Source organism: Leguminivora glycinivorella, chromosome 14, assembly GCF_023078275.1.
Source record: "Leguminivora glycinivorella isolate SPB_JAAS2020 chromosome 14, LegGlyc_1.1, whole genome shotgun sequence".
NCBI classification, from domain to species: domain Eukaryota; kingdom Metazoa; phylum Arthropoda; class Insecta; order Lepidoptera; family Tortricidae; genus Leguminivora; species Leguminivora glycinivorella.
This window is the reverse complement of record NC_062984.1, coordinates 12,613,636-12,632,808: the sequence shown is the minus strand read 5'-3', so window position 1 is coordinate 12,632,808 and position 19,173 is coordinate 12,613,636. Positions and strand designations below refer to the sequence as shown.

General features: G+C 38.5%; 2 long non-coding RNA genes across 2 annotated transcripts; both read left to right on the top strand.

Moving 5' to 3' along the window:
• Positions 1 to 9,562: 9,562 nt before the first annotated feature.
• Positions 9,563 to 10,563, top strand: LOC125233625. The gene is made up of 2 exons (XR_007177871.1): positions 9,563 to 9,953; positions 10,346 to 10,563. It is a non-coding gene; the product is annotated as an uncharacterized LOC125233625 (long non-coding RNA).
• Positions 10,564 to 15,045: 4,482 nt separating this feature from the next.
• Positions 15,046 to 16,743, top strand: LOC125233421. The gene is made up of 2 exons (XR_007177853.1): positions 15,046 to 16,121; positions 16,526 to 16,743. It is a non-coding gene; the product is annotated as an uncharacterized LOC125233421 (long non-coding RNA).
• The last annotated feature ends 2,430 nt before the right edge of the window (positions 16,744 to 19,173 follow it).

The window sequence follows — 19,173 nt, the reverse complement described above, 5'->3', positions numbered from 1 at the left end:
CATTAAACTATGACACGGTCTCCTTTCAAATAAAACGTTTGAGATCTAAGTACAAAGAAGGCAGACGAAGATTTAATATTCAGTTAATGAAACATGTAGCCATGTACTTGTCTGAGGTTACATTATATACGCGCTGTCGTAGAGACAACGACACATCAAATAGAAAATAAAATTCAATTGAATGCGAAGCTTTTAGAATTGTTCAGAAATTTTTGATGCGAAAAGTACATATGTATTTGGCATTTGAATGAAGGTTTGGCTGACTTGCAAAGTGTATTAGGGTGGATTTGACGGAATTCTTTCAATTTTTTGCATGAGCTCCCGACTCCATGAGAAATGAAAATTTCCCGGAAAATAACAAGCGAAAAGTTGCTGATCCGACGCTCGGATAAGTCTCTGTAACTCCATGATACAAAATTACTTAGTAATTAGGTACATATTATGTTTTTCCTGTCTGGTGGTCTTTGAGAAAGGTAGGTAACATGTTGTCGCCAGCTTATTAGCCAGGCTAATATAAATTACGAGCTTGTAAAGGTTTATTAATATCTGTTCTCCGCACCAGTGAACCTCTATACGTCCTTATTGCCAGAACAAGCTGACATGAATAGGTAGTGATGAAAGCGTATGAAAATTAAAAACTTATTAAGTATTATATTACACATTAGACAATGTTACCTACATCCGCCGTGATTCGTCTTTATTGTAGGTAAATACATGTATCATTAAAAAAATGTTATTGAAACGAAAAATTGGGCTTAGTTGTCAAAGCGGACCCCAGGCTCTCACGAGCAGTGGCGAATGCCGGGATAACGCAAGGAGGAGGATATATTGAAACGAAAAACAAGCATTTCAATCTTAGGTACAGGAAATATTAAGATTTTTGTGCTAAGATTTTGGTCGCAGTAAATTATAATGTACTTATATTCTCTCATTACTGTGGGTTCTAATGTACCTTATGTACCTATAAAATGATTTAATAAGAAACAATAAAGAACATAAAATAAAATATAAACACGACGAAGCTCCCACAGGCATTCAGCTCCGCAAGTAAAACTCCTTGATTTTAGATTTCAGCCAAGTTTCAAAGTTGAAGTTCGTAACCACATATTTAGCCTCGGTAGACGCAGTAACACACTGGCCGCTGGAGTTCAAACTTCTGTTTAGCAAAGTTGTATAAAATTATAGTGGCTTACGTCCGCCTAGCTCTAACGTACATCGCACAACATATTTTTCAGCACACACCACACCAACTGGTAAAGGCTCTCTTCATACTTCAAAGTTACGATTAACTTTGCATTGCATTTTATCCACAAGAGTGCAAATATTTTCATAAAGACGACCGGTCTGGCGCAGTCGGTAGTGAGCCTGCCTGCTACGCCGCGGTCCCGGGTTCGAATCCCGGTAAGGGCATTTATTTGTGTGATGAGCACAGATATTTGTTCCTGAGTCTATGAGAGATATAAGTATGTATTTATATATTATATATATTGTTTTCTGAGTACCCACAACACAAGCCTTCTTGAGCTTACCGTGGGCCTCAGTCAATCTGTGTAAGAATGTCCTATAATATTTATTTATTTATATTGTAATATTTTCCTTGTGTTGTTGCGGTGAAAAATTTGGTGTTTTACTTAGTGGCAATTTTTTTTAAACATTTGTGTCTTAAAACTCCCGTTCTTAAGATTCCACTGGCTACGACCGCGGTTCAATATTGGAATATAAAATCAACTTGAAATATTTTCTTCAAAAGCGATAGCACCTTTTGGTATATCATCAGAAAACAAGCGCCGCGGATGGTCGGCGTTACGCTGAGTGAGGGGTCCTATTTGAGCGTCTAATGCTGTTTGTTTGCATGTGTTCTGTTTTATTTGTGCTTTGATGTGGTGTTAATACGATACAGGTCAATTCTCCATACAAACGCTCTCGACTATTTCCTCCCTGGTTTTTGAAGATAGAGCAATGATTTTTTCACCACACCAACTGTTAAAGGCTTACTTTGCTATTCGAAAACAGATAGCAAAATTGCATTTCATCCACAAGAGTGCAAACTAATTTCATACTTTAAACTTGATGTCTTAAGCTGGCTGGTAGAATTTACCTATGAATGATGATTTTGAATCATAAATATTGAATAAATTGATAGATTTGATTTAATTTGATGTTTTATAGTCAGTATTTTGTTCGTGTTGGTGTGGTGAAAAATGTTGTGTTTCACTCGGTGGCAAAGTTTGTTTAACCATCGTGCCTTGAAACCCTCGCAACGCTCAAGATTCCACTTTTTGAACCACTCGCTACGCTCCCGGTTCAATATTGGAATCTTTCGCTTGCTCGGGTATCAATATTGGCACGTATGATATATGATGATGATGGTTTAACAATTACTTTGCCCCCTTGTAATACAAATAACTATTTCAACACAGATTATTATTATTTTTATCTGTGTCGGACCGTTTTGATTTTTTTGCTATTTTTATTTTAAAAGACGCTAGAGCCAATCAAAAATTTCTAAAAACGGCCTTTTTCAGTATGGCTTAAAAAAATGTGTGATACTCAAGATCGGTAACAATTAGCCAAAAAATCTAAACGGTCAGACACAGATTATTTCATTGTTATTCAGATTCTCAAATTTCGTACCGTTTAAATAAGTTTTGCAGGAGGAAACAGTCGAGAGCGGAACCTCGATTTTAAAGATTTTTTCGCAATATCTTTTAAAACTGAGTTGTTCTTAATGGACATTTTTTTTCGATAAATCTAGTTAATAACACTAGTATATTTAACTGGAATTCCCAAATTGAAAGAGGGGCTTCTCTCCATTTTAGCATTTTCGCTCCCTTAGCGTCTTGAGTAAATGTTTTCTATTCTATTCTATTATATTCTATATGATCCTTGTATAACGGGATTAAACTGGTGTAATCTTTATTTTTAACACCCGAAGTGGCCGTAAACGAAAGTTTACGGCGAAACGTCGATTTTATAGAGCATTCCTTAATACGAAGTGCCTCGACGCGGGTGCGGCAGTGATCCAATCTTTTATTTATATCAAAGACATATGTAACTCCGTATAGACGGATAAAGTCTAAGAAAAAAACGTACCTCAAAGCCCTAGAGACAAAAACTACGATGGCCTAGATGGCGTTACACCTTTGGGGAACGCTCGGCTAGATGGCGCTAATATTAATATTTGACATTTTAACACATATCAAGCTAACAATATGGGCCAAATTGTCAAAACTGAGATTCAAAAGTTTTAAGCTTGTGTCGAGAGATGGCAGTCTATGCACTGTGATTACACATTTTACTTTGACAGTAACTCTCTATAATACTCGATCCTCTTTGTGTATATGTATTCTTTGGAACAGGAGGTTCGCTGTTTGTACAAAAGGTTACGGGGAAAAAGAGGCTGTAGTGCACACCGTCATCGTTGTGTTCTTGGTTATTCACTTTTGTCAATACCTGCCTATAGGACAATACTCCAGCGGGTATAAAGGCTTCCTTTGTTTTTCAAAAAAACGGACGGATTTTATCCACGATGTCCTGCTGACTGGTCGAATTTACCTTTTCAGTTTCACCACAATACCTGGTAAAGGCTCTCTTGATTATTCGGAAACTGAGTTTGAATAATAAACTATAGTACTACGCCCGATTTAATCCACCACGGGATACATGACAATATTTCGCCTGTTAACAGACACACTTCAGTGTAACAGGGTGCCTGTAAAACGTATAATAAGATCCAATTGGTAACCCAATGTAAAATGCATCACCGATACAGAAACAAAATTTCCTGTATCGCAGAAAACTGTGTGTATTGGCGAAATTGCCCGAAGGCTTTTGCACGGGCATGTTATAAAATGCAGCAATATAACTAGTGTTTACAGATTTTTAATGAATAAAAACCGGCCAAGTGCCAGTCGGACTCGCCCACCGAGGGTTCCGTACTAGTTGAATCATCAAATGTTATTGAAACTCTACAGACTTAACTAAATCCTTCAAAACCCAATTTTCCACATAACAAGTAATATGTAATATCGTCACTACTTTAAAAAAAACTTGTATCTTCGTCTGTCAATGAAAAGAAAATTGTAGTAAGTATGTATGAAATGCATATAGACTTACTGCGTTTTTACTTTGAGGAGCAGCGTGAGATACGAGATTTTTTCAAAGTAGTGACGATATAATTACAATTTAATTATTACGCAACGTCCAAAGAAAATCAAGACAATTCGACATCAATTCAATCTGTAGAGGTTAACGATGTTCATAAGTGTTCCAAGCTTCAAAGCGAGAGCATAAGTAGTTCTCGAGATATTTAGTAATGTGACAGACAGACAGACAGACAGAGTGGCACCATAAGGGTTCCTTTTGTATGTTTTGATGCGGAACCCTAAAAATGGAAATTGTTATCTATTTGTTTTACTATGAGCAAAGAGGATCGAATATTATAGAGAGTTACTGTCGAAGTAAAATGTGTACTCACAAGGATACCCCCATTTGCCAGAATTTCATTTGCCATAATTTTATTTGCCACCCTATTCAACAATCATAATATTGTTTCTCATAACATCTTATGCCATAATCATTGTTTACTATATTAATCAAGTGCCAGAAACTTTGTTTCCCATGAAGTCAGTTTCCATAATGTCATTTGTCAGAATCATCGAAATCAGTAATTACCACATTCCATATCATCATTTGTCATCCAAATTAGCGACCAGAAAAGTCAATTTCCATAATGTGATTTGGCAGAATCATCGAAATGCGTAATTATCACAGAGACGACACTACTAGAAGTACTAAAGAATGAATCTGCTATCAGAAAGTAGGTTAGGTTAGGTTAGAACTGTGACCCCCCTGGAAAATAAAACTGCTATCAGAAAGTAGGTTAGGTTAGGTTAGAACTGTGACCCCCTGGAAAATGAAACTGCTATCAGAAAGTAGGTTAGGTTAGGTTAGAACTGTGACCCCCTGGAAAATGAAACTGCTATCAGAAAGTAGGTTAGGTTAGGTTAGAACTGTGGCCCCATGGAAAATGAAACTGCTTGAAAAGTAGATTAGGTTAGGTTAGAACTGTGACCCCCAGGAAAATGAAACTGCTATCAGAAAGTAGGTTAGGTAATAATACGGGCAACAATTAATATGGCAATAATTGCTTATGGCGTTTGAATATTATATTAAACCATATTATTGCACTTAATAATATGGCTAACAAATAGTATGGCATTGTATGATTATGGAAGGTAATGTTCGGATAAACAACCAGTATGTCATACAATTTTTATGGTAAACAAATCATTCGGGCAAATGAAATTCAGGCAAGTTAGATTCGGGCATATGAATATTATGTTAAATGACTGTCGGGCAAACAATAGACAACCGTCTTTGTGTCAAAGTAAAATGTGTAATAACAGTGCATAGACTGCCATCTCTCGACACAGGCTTGAAACTTTTGAACCTCAGTTTTGACAATTTGGCCCATATTGTTAGCTTGATATGTGTTAAAATGTAAGTATGTATTTAGCCGAGCGTTCCCCAAAGGTACCTTTTTCTCTAGGGCTTTGAGGTACGTTTTTTTCTTAGACTTTATCCGTCTATACGGAGTTACATATATCTTTGCTATTGTATTGTTGAATACCTACGCTTCTTTCTCTCACGTATTAATGTAAGGAAGGTCCGTGGTTAATTGTGATGGGCGTTGATCAGATACTTAACCAAAATCAATGCCAACAGGAAATTCTCAACAGGCCGTCCAAATCCCAAAGGTCAGGAGTTCACCTTAATAAAGAAGGACCAAAGTTGTTGAGCGACAAAGTTACGTTGTTTAGAAACTAGAAATGGAAGCTTTTCTTATTATTGTCTAGTGATTGCGGTCAGTTTATTAATCTAGACAATTGTGTCGTTAGCATTGTTAGGAAAATGGCTGTTGGCGATCGAGAAATTTCTTCTTAACCCCCGACGCAAAAACTACGGGGTGTTATAAGTTTGATGTGTCTGTCTGTGTGTGTCTGTCTGTCTGTTTGTCTGTCTGTCTGTGTGTGTGTCTGTCTGTGGCATCGTAGCTCCCGAACGGATGAACCGATTTGGATTTAGTTTTTTTTGTCTGAAAGCTGAGTAAGTCGGGAGTGTTCTTGGCCATGTTTCATGAAAATCGGTATACTATGTCGCGGTCAGGGGTTTTTTCAAATTTTTAATTTTGTGGTTAGGTTAGTTTGTACACTTTTTTAGGGTTCCGCACCTAAAAGGTACAAAATGAACGTTATGGTGCGATTCTGTCCGTCTGTCTGTCTTTGAAGCTAATGACTGACTCGATACCGACCGTCATAACGCAGTTATTTCAAGTGCCTTCATACATACATATAAGTCCACGTATTACTCCAAATTACTTTTTATACTCTGCCAGTTCTGCCACACGTATGACGTCCCGAACTAAAACTAAATCATCAATTACATAAAACGTAACGGCTCAAGTTCATACTAAGGGCCCATTTACACGATGCTATAACTCGCACGCACTTACCGTTTAGCTAGGATATGAAATGTATGATGTTTATAATAGGTACCTACCTATGAAATGAAATATATGATTTTCATGAATAATCCGTCTTAGCCAAATATAATTGATAGATAATCGGGAATACTTTCATACTCGTTTTAAGAAATAGATATTAGAAAAAGTAAATTAACCCTATGTTAAATACATATGTCGGTCCAAACTTCAACAAATAATCTGTACAAACTCCTAACTCGGACAGGACTCCGCTGCACAGTCAGCACCAAAAGTAGCGGAACAAACAACGCTTCAAAATTGTCTAATCTAATTAGTCTATAACCTTGTACTAATATCTAATATGTAATACCAAAGTTTTTATGACATTTTAGTCTTACAATATAATCAGGAATTAGCTGTTAAAATTATTCGGTTTCCTCATTATACACGGTGTATTTAATTTAGAAAAACACGGAGAAACTAAAAAGCAAACAAATGAACCTTTGAATTCAGATTTCTTATCGGATTGCAATAATCTAAACATCCAAATTATAAACAAATCAATTATTTTTGTAGTCGGTACCAGCCCTGTTCCTCGTCTTGCTATTGCCTGTTGCCCCACCCAACCATACGCAGGCTGGCCCCGACTCCAAAAATAATTGATTTGTTTATAATTTGGATGTTTAGATCAAGAAATCTGAATTCAAAGGTTCATTATTTTTTGCTTTTTAGTTTCTCCGTGTTTTGTAACGCGCTTATTTTTGAAGGCGGTTTTATTTTTTGTTAAAAAGTTTATTTATTTGTTGATTTTTAGTGGTTCCTATTGATATTATAAGTATCAGTCCGAATATGCGTACAGTAGTGAAAAAATTATGCTTTAACTCCTAACCATTGAGGAGTTGACCTTCCATCATCAGCTCAGCTACATAAAATTATTACCATCAGGCGTAAATACTGGTGTATCTTTGAAAAATACACTGAAAGCATTACAAGTGCCTATAATATTTGAAGAGTTCCCTCGATTTCTCCAGGATCCCATCATCAGACCCCGACTTGGTGCCAATGGGACCATCTCGGGGTTATACCCGTTCGATTAAAAAAAAATTTTGAAAATCGGTTCACGATTCTCGGAGATATGAGGTATACATACAAAAAAAAAACATTCAGTCGAATTGAGAACCTCCTCCTTTTTTTGAAGTCGGTTAAAAAATCAGATACTTTTGGTGCGATGTTTCATCTGCTATTGATACCGACTGTACAAAGTTAGGGTGTTCCATATAATATGTTAGCACCGGAAAATATCAAAATTAACTGCAATAATCCGTCCGTGTAATTGTGTGTAACGAGGAGGTTTATAGGATTACATGTTAATGTAAATAATTACTCGGGTAACGCGTCTATCCTTTAATTAGAGTAAATTATGTTAATTATGTGTAATGCGGTAAAGACCACTAGAGTTCTGGCATCCATTAATATGAAATTAATATGATATTCATCCATTAATATGATATTTATATTTATGTATTATATAAGTATTTTATGAAGTTAATCAGTTGTTTTCGATAATTGTCATTGTCATTTTTCTTTCTCCTTGCACCATTTTTACATGTCTCTGTTTGGCCCTATGGTTGACTGGTAGAGAATGCCATTAGGCATTAAGTTCGCCATTTGTACATTTTTGTTTTATTTGTGCAATAAAGTTTAAATAAATAAATAAATATTGGCTTGACGACATTGGTGTTGCTAAATTAAAGTGGCTCAAATGCAGGATTTAAATCTTCAATTTCTTGGTCGATTTATTTGGAAACTGAAAGTAAGCAAGTAACATATCGTCACTAGAAAAAAATCTCGTATCTCACGCTGCTCCTCAAAGTTAAAACGCAGTAATTCTATATGCATTCTATACATAGGTACAATTTTCTTTTCATTGACAGACGAAGATACAAGTTTTTTTATTAAAAGTAGTGACGATATGTAATACAAACGCCGCGAGGTAGGCTTAGTGAGGCAGGTAATACATACAAACCCTAAGAACTATTTCATGTTTATAATATGTACATATGTACAAACTTCGTTATTTTCCCCTTTGTGAATTATTTTAAACCACGGCGAAAAACGACCCCTCCATATACAGTAAAACTGTTGCACAACACGCGGTAAGCTTACTATAACTCATATTGTTACGATATTCCTATTCCTACTATTCGCACTATTTTCTATTCGACATAATTCGAGGGAGCCGGAAAGCAGCAAAAGAGAACGTCTTTTTAATATATTTAAGGCAGGACGACTTTTTTAATCTTATAAAAAAGGCAATCTTACGAATTTTGAGCACCAAGCATGTTAGTCTGCAGCTTCCTTTGAGAATAATAACAGGGGCGGCTCACTCCGCGATTCTATCGCCGCGCTACAAGTACATGCTGGCGGCCGCGAGTTCGCGGCCTAATCAGGGTGGCGCGCGTTCTCACTGAACGCACGTTCGCACTTTCTATTGTTACTTTACATCGCGAGTTTTTTTTTAGTTCATATGCGATGTCCACGTGTGGAATGGCTACTAATGCTCAGTTAAATAGACATCATGAATAAAATAGGACAATCTTATTGATTACACAGATCTTATTGATTAAGTCCCACGGAAAAGTTCAATAAGGCTTGTGATGCTGAAGGCTTAAACAAAAATATATAAATACTGTATATATACCTAGAAAGTACCCAAGACTTGAATATATACTAGTCCGCGCACGAGTTCCGTGCATTCGGGGGCTGAGGTAAAGGGAGGGTGTACCCCGCGCCCGTGCGTCGCATCGCTCCCCACGCTCGCCCGAAAACAGTGTTGGGGACGAATTGAATGCAAATTTATCGAATCTTGTCGCTACACACTTTCCCAAACTTAGTCTTTTTTTAGTTTATTTTTGAGGTAAAAACCACATATTTTTTACCTAATTTTCTAGTCGTAAAGTTTATTGTTACGCACCATCTGCAATTCTGCACGTTTGTGTTATTGATGTTAGCGTCATATTATTATCGTTACGTGTTTATTACCTCTCTTTTTTGTTTTGTCTTAATCCGGTTGTAGCGTTAATTATTTCTTAGTAAATTATAAGAATTAAAATAAATATATTCTCATATATTTACAACATTTAATCTTGTCGTTATGACAAATAAATAGGAAATGATAAGTATCGACGTCGATACTGTCGATACTATCGACTTTTCCAATCCCGCGTACTTGTTTACGCGATATCGCCGGCGCCATGTTATAACGGTGCCTCGGCCCGGAGAAGAGATCAAACTGCAGCGCGGCGCGCACGTCGCTCGTGCACAGATATGGGCCGCGCCCTTGAATCGTCATGTGTGAATTTCTAATAGTTATATGAAACCATAAAACACATAGTTAATTTATAAAAGGTGCATCTCGTTTGTTACGACACTTCATTACAAATCAAGTGCATATATTCCCCCACTTTGGGTAAGTTTGAACACATACCTATCTTAGTTTTAAGTTTCCACTGCTTCGAAGCTGGTGACCTAGCCATACATTGTGAATGCTATTGCACTATATATGTACATTTTACCTTTAGCCTTTTAGTTTTAATGGGCATAACTTTATTGCATACCTAATACCTATTATGTATAGTCATAACCTTCTAGCCTCCATACTATCGCGCCTTGCCAATAGCAGCCTTACGCTTATGCCTTTAAATCATAATCATCTCCGTTCTGAATCATCATTTATCGACCGCCACAGACAAACTGAATTAGTTTTAATAACTAGGTACTAGAATGCCTTTGTAAATGTGGCGGGACGATCCACGGGTACATTAAGACTTCGGAGCCTAACACAGTGGAATAAAATTCCAGGGACTACTCGACGGGCTCACTACTATCACGCCCGCAAACCTTCACCCTGCCTGGACGCCTCTGCCCACTCGCGTCGAACGCCGCGTCACACGCCACTACCGACGCCAGGACGCCAGGACAGTAACGCTCAGCTACGCTGCGATCCATTTGCCATCACCACCGTAGGCCTACGACCCACGTCCCTAAATAGTCCTAATAAATAGATTTAACACTTTGTAGCCTAGACTTCTTTCTCAGAACTGCCCTAGATACCTATCGCTACAAGTGGCGCCTTCAACTTGGTATCAAGGTGGTTTCTGTGGTATTTTGGATCGTTGAGTAGTTTGTTTTGTGTGCGTGTTGTTTTGTGAAGTCTTGTTTTTTATTTTAAATTGTGCTTAACAACTTGGGTCTAGAGATTGGACACGGCAGTTATCGATATCGATAAAACCGATATTTTGTAACAATACTTTAGACACTAGTTGCATTTTATTTTGCCTTTCTGTAATTTGTTTTTTCTCTCTATCACCATCCATTTTCTTATCTTATCTTTCGGTGCTATACGATTTATTTTCTTTTTCTCCTACTTCCTTCTATCTTATTTTATATTAATAAAAACAAGTCACTACTTTCACTTTCGCTCTCTCTGTAACAGAACGGAGTAGTTTAGAATAACCCTAATAATTATACGTGTGCAAACTTACCCAAACGTTGTAAAATACATTCTACATCATGACATCGGAAATAAAATTCATGTCACTCCAAAAGGCGGAGCTTGCGTATGAAGTAGAGATTAGAGGGGAATCCCCCGCTGATAATGTGATGGATTTACGTAAACAAATTACGAAACTCGTGCGGCTTTATCCTTCTGATGATATTTTATTGTCACCATTTGATCCTGCAGTAGATGCAGCGGCAGTGGAGGAAAGCTTGTCAAAAATAGCTAAAAACATAAAGTGTTTAAATGAAAACTTTGACAAAAACCTTTTAGCTCGAACTAAAAATACAATGAATCACATTTTCCATCGCTTGAACCGGATCGATTGCTCATCTCAGCCAGATTCATTAACCGCGTGCAACGAATGCTTTAAACTATTCCAAACTTGCAAATCAGCCTTAAACAACTTTGATACTATTGCTGCGGGTTCCACTTCTGAAGATACTCAGCCTCATTACGGTAAATTGTGAGCGTGGTTTGTCCTCGGAGTTGTCAAAACTAAAATTTAATGGAAAAACGTGCGTAAGGTCCTTCATCCGCAGTGCATCTGATTTTATCAAGGCCAGGTCGCTATCCTCAAGCAAAGTTTTATCTTTCGCAACCGAGATATTCACCGATGATGCCCTACATTGGTTTAGAAGTATAAGAGATCAAGTTGATTCATGGGAAGATGTCTGTGTTAGGCTCAAGGAGGCCTTCAGTACTCCGAACTATGATTATCGCTTCAAGGACGAAATCAAGGCACGTACACAGGGCCCGCGGGAAAATATTACAATCTACCTTTCAATAATGTCGGGCATGTTTTCACAGCTTGATAAACCTCTGCCGGAAGAAGAAAAGTTACAGATATTGCTTCACAATATTCGTCCTTGCTACGCCAACGTGCTCACTTCTTGCTCAGAAATAAAAGATGTACAACAATTGCAGTCCGTGTGTAAGAACTACGAAAATGTTCAGTCTCGTATGGCTCAATATCGAGAGCCCCCCAAAGCCACGTCTGAGACCCTAGCCCCGGACTTTGCTTACTCTCACGCCTCTACTTCTACTAACGCGTCAAATAAACCATTTTTACAGAGACAGCCTTTTGCAAAAAATTACGACTATAAGTCTCGATTCTCTAACTACGCAAATAAGCCTAATACTATTACGAATATTACACCTGTCGACGCAGTTGCTGCCGCTACACCAGTTTATGCAATCAATGCTAGGCCGAAATTTTGCCCTCGCTGTCGCGTCGACACTCACTCGTTGAGGAACTGCACCGCAGAACGTGTTATTGTATGTTTTCGTTGTGGTCACCCAGGAGTTAAGTTTCACGACTGCCCTGACTGTCAGAAACAATTATCTTCCTCTACACAGGAACAAAAAAACGCATGAAGCAGAATTGTAGTTACTCCGAAGTTAACGACTGGACCGACTGGTTGAAATTTATAAAGAATTTTTTTCGTGTCTATAAAGTAACTTCAATTCTGCAATCACAAACACTAAATAACGATAACAGGGCTTTTATCGATGTTAAAATACAGAATAAAAAAATCTCGGGACTATTGGATTCTGGTGCCGCTGTAACGATTATCGGTAATGGTTTTCACAATGATCCAATATTCTCGCAATTTACAATACTCAATCCTGACGATACTAACTTGGAGTCAGCTGGTGGGCACAAATTAGAAAGTATTGGTTATATAAATCTACCCGTTCATTTTGAGGGACAGAATCACATCCTTAAGGCATATGTCATGCCCATTGTCAAAACGCACTTTATATTAGGTATAGATTTTTGGCGGAAGTTTAACTTATGTCCGAAATATATTGCCTCTCTAAATATAAGTGAAACTTCTAATTCTGTTTCTGAGCCCACTATTCCCCAGGAAGTTAAGCATATCACATCCTATCAACATTTACATCCTAATCAGCGCTCAGTTGTTGACGATTTAATAAAGAAATTTAAAGCTATATCTTACGAGCAGAAAGGTTTAGGTCGAACCGCGATGATAGAACATCATATACATACAGGTAATGCGTCCCCTATAAGACAACGTTACTACCGTATGTCTCCGGAAAAGACTAAAATTATTAATGAACAGGTAGACGAAATGCTACAACTGGACGTGATTGAACCCTGTGAAAGTGCCTGGTCATCCCCGGTACTAGTAGTCAACAAAAAGAATGGTAAGCCAAGGTTTTGCCTTGATAGCCGGAAACTTAATTCCGTTACAATTAAAGACGCTTACAGTCTTCCGTATATGTCCGAGATCCTTGACAATCTTAGAGACGCGAAATATTTAACGAGCATCGATTTGTCCAAAAGTTTCTGGCAAATACCTATAGCTGCAGAAGATCGCTGCAAAACTGCTTTTTTTGTACCAAATAGGGGGACATTTTCCTTTAAAACAATGGCTTTTGGCCTCACTAATGCCCCTGCCACCCAGCAGCGGCTGGTCGATGCCCTATTTGGACCCGAATTTGAGCTCAGGGTATTCTGTTATTTAGACGACATTATTTGCGTAAGTAATAGTTTTGAAAGCCATGTTGCCTTATTGTCGCGTGTGTTAAACAAACTTCAACAAGCTAACTTGACAATAAATTTTGAAAAAACACAGTTCTTTAGGGACAGCTTAAAATACCTTGGTTACGTAGTCGACTCTGAAGGACTACGCACTGACCCCGAGAAAGTGGAGGCAATTAGAAATTACCCTACACCCACTACAAAGAAGGACGTAAAAAGCTTTTTAGGAAGCGCTTCATGGTATCGCCGATTTGTTCCGAATTTTAGCACCATCGCTGGACCCTTAAATAGCTTGACCTCGGGTAAAAAAGGTGGGTCTCCCTTTGCCTGGACTGAAGAAGCTAATGCTGCTTTTGAAGAGCTTAAAAATAAACTTACCTCTTGCCCCGTATTGGCTTGCCCTCATTATGACCTTCCGTTCGAGGTACACACAGATGCAAGTAATTACGGCATCGGCGCTATGCTCTGTCAAACGATTAATGGTCAGGAACACCCCATAGCATATATGAGTAAGTCCTTGACTGGCGCAGAGCGTAATTATAGCATTACGGAAAGGGAAACCTTGGCCGTCTTGGTCGCTTTGGAGCACTGGCGCTGTTATCTTGATAACGGTCAGACTTTTACGGTGTATACGGATCATGCAGCTTTAAAATGGTTCCTTTCACTCAATAACCCAACCGGGAGGCTGGCCCGTTGGGGTATTCGATTATCCACCTTTAACTTCATTATAAAACATCGTCGGGGCGTGGATAATGTCATACCAGACGCCCTTTCTCGCGCTTTGCCTGTAGCTGCTATTACAATGACCAATCCCTTTTCGCGTACAACTGATCCGTGGTACATAAATAAATATAGCACTTGTCGCACGTCTCCCTCCAGTCTTCCAAACTTCACTATTAATAACAATGTGCTTTACAGACTCTCAAAAAATAAGTGCTCACTAACGTCGGAGTTTGCCTGGAAAGAAGTGGTTCCACGTGAGTTGCGTGATCAAATAATCAATGATAATCATGCAACCCCAACTGCCGGCCACTTGGGCATACATAAAACTTATCACCGTTTGGCCCTGCGATATTTCTGGCCGGGTATGCATTCCGACGTAGTTAAGGTTGTTTCGAGTTGCTCTGTTTGTCTAGCACACAAGCAACCGAACCATACTACGTTAGGGGTCATGGGCAGACCTAAACAATGCTCACGACCCTTCCAAATGATATCAATCGACTTTATTGGTCCTCTTCCTACAAGTAGAAAACAGAACACATTTCTACTCGTAATAGTGTGTTGTTTTTCGAAATATTGCCTCGCATTCCCACTACGACGAGCGAACGCGGAAGCAGTAATCAAACATCTAGAAGACTCGGTCTTTCTTGTTCATGGAGTACCTCAGACAGTGTTCTTGGATAACGGGAGTCAGTTTATAAGTAAAAACTTAGATTCGTTTTTTAAAAAATATAAAGTGCCCAACGTTTTCTTTACCCCCGTTATACTCCCCAGGTAAACACGGTGGAACGTCATAACCGTACCTTAATTACATGTATTTCTACTTTCATAGAAAACGACCACAGAGCTTGGGACGTTAACTTGCCAAAAATAACCTTTGCTATCAATAACTCACGAAGCGAAGTTACTAATTTCACGCCTTCCTTTCTTGTTTACGCGCGAGAGTTAGTAACGTGCGGTTCGCACTACGTAGATAACGACCTTTCCAATGAAGTAATTTTTCTACCTCGCAGTATTTATGCCGAAAATGTTGGTCCCATGGCAAATATATTTGATGAAGTCCAAACTCGTCTTTGGCAGGCTCACGCAAAAAACACCTCTCGCTACAACTTAAGACGCCTACCAACCGAATTCAACGTCAATGACATAGTTTGGAGAAAAACCTATTACCAAAGTGATAAAGACCATTATTTTAGCAAGAAGTTGGCACCGAAGTTTTTAGAATGTAAAATAGTACGTAAAAGGTCTCCTCTAGTCTACGACTTGCAAGATACGTCCGGCAAAGATTTGGGCACTTGGCATATTAAGGACCTCAAACTAGTAAGACGCTCAAGATAATAAATGAATTTAGTACAAATACATATATAAATAGAGCTTAGTTTAGTGTTTAGTGTACCTATCGGATTTTTTAATTAAGGTGAGCAAAAATCCTTCCCTAGGGAGCGGGGTAACTGTAGCGTTAATTATTTCTTAGTAAATTATAAGAATTAAAATAAATATATTCTCATATATTTACAACATTTAATCTTGTCGTTATGACAAATAAATAGGAAATGATAAGTATCGACGTCGATACTGTCGATACTATCGACTTTTCCAATCCCGCGTACTTGTTTACGCGATATCGCCGGCGCCATGTTATAACGGTGCCTCGGCCCGGAGAAGAGATCAAACTGCAGCGCGGCGCGCACGTCGCTCGTGCACAGATATGGGCCGCGCCCTTGAATCGTCATGTGTGAATTTCTAATAGTTATATGAAACCATAAAACACATAGTTAATTTATAAAAGGTGCATCTCGTTTGTTACGACACTTCATTACAAATCAAGTGCATATATTCCCCCACTTTGGGTAAGTTTGAACCACAGTTTGAACACATACCTATCTTAGTTTTAAGTTTCCACTGCTTCGAAGCTGGTGACCTAGCCATACATTGTGAATGCTATTGCACTATATATGTACATTTTACCTTTAGCCTTTTAGTTTTAATGGGCATAACTTTATTGCATACCTAATACCTATTATGTATAGTCATAACCTTCTAGCCTCCATACTATCGCGCCTTGCCAATAGCAGCCTTACGCTTATGCCTTTAAATCATAATCATCTCCGTTCTGAATCATCATTTATCGACCGCCACAGACAAACTGAATTAGTTTTAATAACTAGGTACTAGAATGCCTTTGTAAATGTGGCGGGACGATCCACGGGTACATTAAGACTTCGGAGCCTAACACAGTGGAATAAAATTCCAGGGACTACTCGACGGGCTCACTACTATCACGCCCGCAAACCTTCACCCTGCCTGGACGCCTCTGCCCACTCGCGTCGAACGCCGCGTCACACGCCACTACCGACGCCAGGACGCCAGGACAGTAACGCTCAGCTACGCTGCGATCCATTTGCCATCACCACCGTAGGCCTACGACCCACGTCCCTAAATAGTCCTAATAAATAGATTTAACACTTTGTAGCCTAGACTTCTTTCTCAGAACTGCCCTAGATACCTATCGCTACAATGTCACCCAACCTTCTGTACTTGTACTATTATATATTCTGTGATAATAATTAAATTTCGAAAGATAATAAGTTTGATACTGATGTGGCTCTTATCTCTTTGTTCAATAACGGATAACTGGGGCGAGGCCATCATTTATTCGCAAAGTTTTTGTGAGCTTTTGACAGCCTTTATCGGTTTATTAAGTTGATCAAAAGTTGGCCGGAAATTGGCGCGTTAACGGAGTTACACTTTAACCCTATTACTTACACTTATCAGTGTAAACATATTTTTCTCAAACATGCAATGAAATATTGTCTTTACGTTCCTTAAAATGGGCTGGGAAGTTTAGCTTTTTGGGCGCAACAACTCGAGAGGACTGTAAAGGGATTTCATATTATTTTTTAGGCCTAGGCCTGCAAAGTAACTTTTTTTTATAAAATACTGTCCTTTAGAGCATTTTTTTTTATTTCATTGTATGTTTGAGAAAAGCACTATACATGCCTCTGCGTGAAAACGGATTCCCGGCCTCGTATCCCTATCCGGCCTCGCTCGCACGCTCGCTCGGCCGTATATACCCACTTGGCCGGAAATCCTCATTTTCCCGGCCTCTGATGTAATGTACTAATTTGATATATTAAATAAATAAATAAATAAATATTATAGGACATTCTTACACAGATTGACTGAGGCCCACGGTAAGCTCAAGAAGGCTTGTGTTGTGGGTACTCAGACAACGATACATATAATATATAAATACTTATATACATAGAAATCATCCATGACTCAGGAACAAATATCTGTGTTCATCACACAAATAAATGCCCTTACCGGGATTCGAACCCGGGACCGCGGCGCAGCAGGCAGGGTCACTACCGACTGCGCCAGTACGAATATTTATCTACATATTTTTTTTTGATATTACTCAAATATTACTTTACAACCTGCTGCCTCTGCCTGGGTCCTAATTATACCACGGACGAGTACAAATCCACAGTACCTTACATTTCATTACGTTGACTTGTCAAAAGGTCTCTACGTATTAGATTTGGCTCCGCGCACACTTCCAAATTGCTTCCAAAGGTCCAGAACACTATTGTTCTGCCATGGGAAGGAGAGACTTTATTTGATTATTATTAAAAATAGTTTAGAATGTTTAGAATTAAATGTCATTTGGATTGCTCGCAAATGTATCTATGATGCTATGATATCTCGCAAATGTATAGGGATTTTCAGACACCTACTGTAAGAAATGTCATCCTTGAGAGATATTCTTATCGGACTGCAATTTTCTAGCACCCGTTGAGTGATAAATAGCGACCATTTGTTCCGTAAGTACAAAGATCGTGTAGCGTTTCAGAACCGTGTGCAATTCTCAAACACTGGGGAAATAAGCCACTCTTCAGACTAAACGATGTACGTAAGGCCGGTGTGATATTATCAAGATTGAAGAGTATGCTAGTCTGAAGTTTTACTTTATTAGACTAGTTTAAAATACAGTTACTTTAAGACCGGCTATATTTTTCATGGCAATGATGGGCTGGTTATGTAGGTATCTTTTGGCCTAGCCAAAGTGACAATTCTTGACGCTACTACGTAGCGATCGAAACGCAGTCTCATTCTATCGCCCCACTACAGAAGAACAATCGATAGGCAGCTAGAGCTTAGATACGAAGCGTAAGCATTATTGACGTTGACTAGGTCCCCTGTTCTTATATGACTCATATGAATAGGTATCGGCGGCGTAATTACACCGTAATCCCGTCGTAAAGACGGCGATAAATTCGTTTTCTGCGGAGCACTGATAAAGGAACCTTTTCGTAAAATGGCCGAGTATCTTTGTTATTTCCTTCGGTGCTGATGGATTGGATATTTGTTTCTAGGCAGCCTTCCTACCTGTGTTTTTGCCACAACTAATACAGTCTGTTTGGAAAGAGAATTGTCGTAAAAATTTATTGAATACTTCGGGAATTAATTGAGTAAAATATGCCTCCGATGTTTCGAAGACTGTATTTCAACCACCCGACTACAAGACAACCTACAATGAAACGAGACCACGGGGACAACGCTTGAAAGTTCGGAAGTAAATTTAAAACTTAATTTTATGCGATAAAGTCGTGTAGTGAATAATAATGAGTAAAATCAGGGTAAAGTAAATCAGTGAGAAGCACAGTTAAAAAAGATAGTTGAATTACGAACGTAGTTTGTTTTGATGACCATTTTTTCAATGGACAGCGACTGACGGCATGAACTAATTGGCTGGAACTGGCATTGAATTGAGATTCTGCTTATTTATGCTATTTCAAAGGGCTTACGTTCTTTTAAGTCAACAAGCCTGAAAACCCTTTGAGTGTAAGCAAAGAAATTTGTTTGTTATCCAACTTGAAATCATTATTTATATTCAAA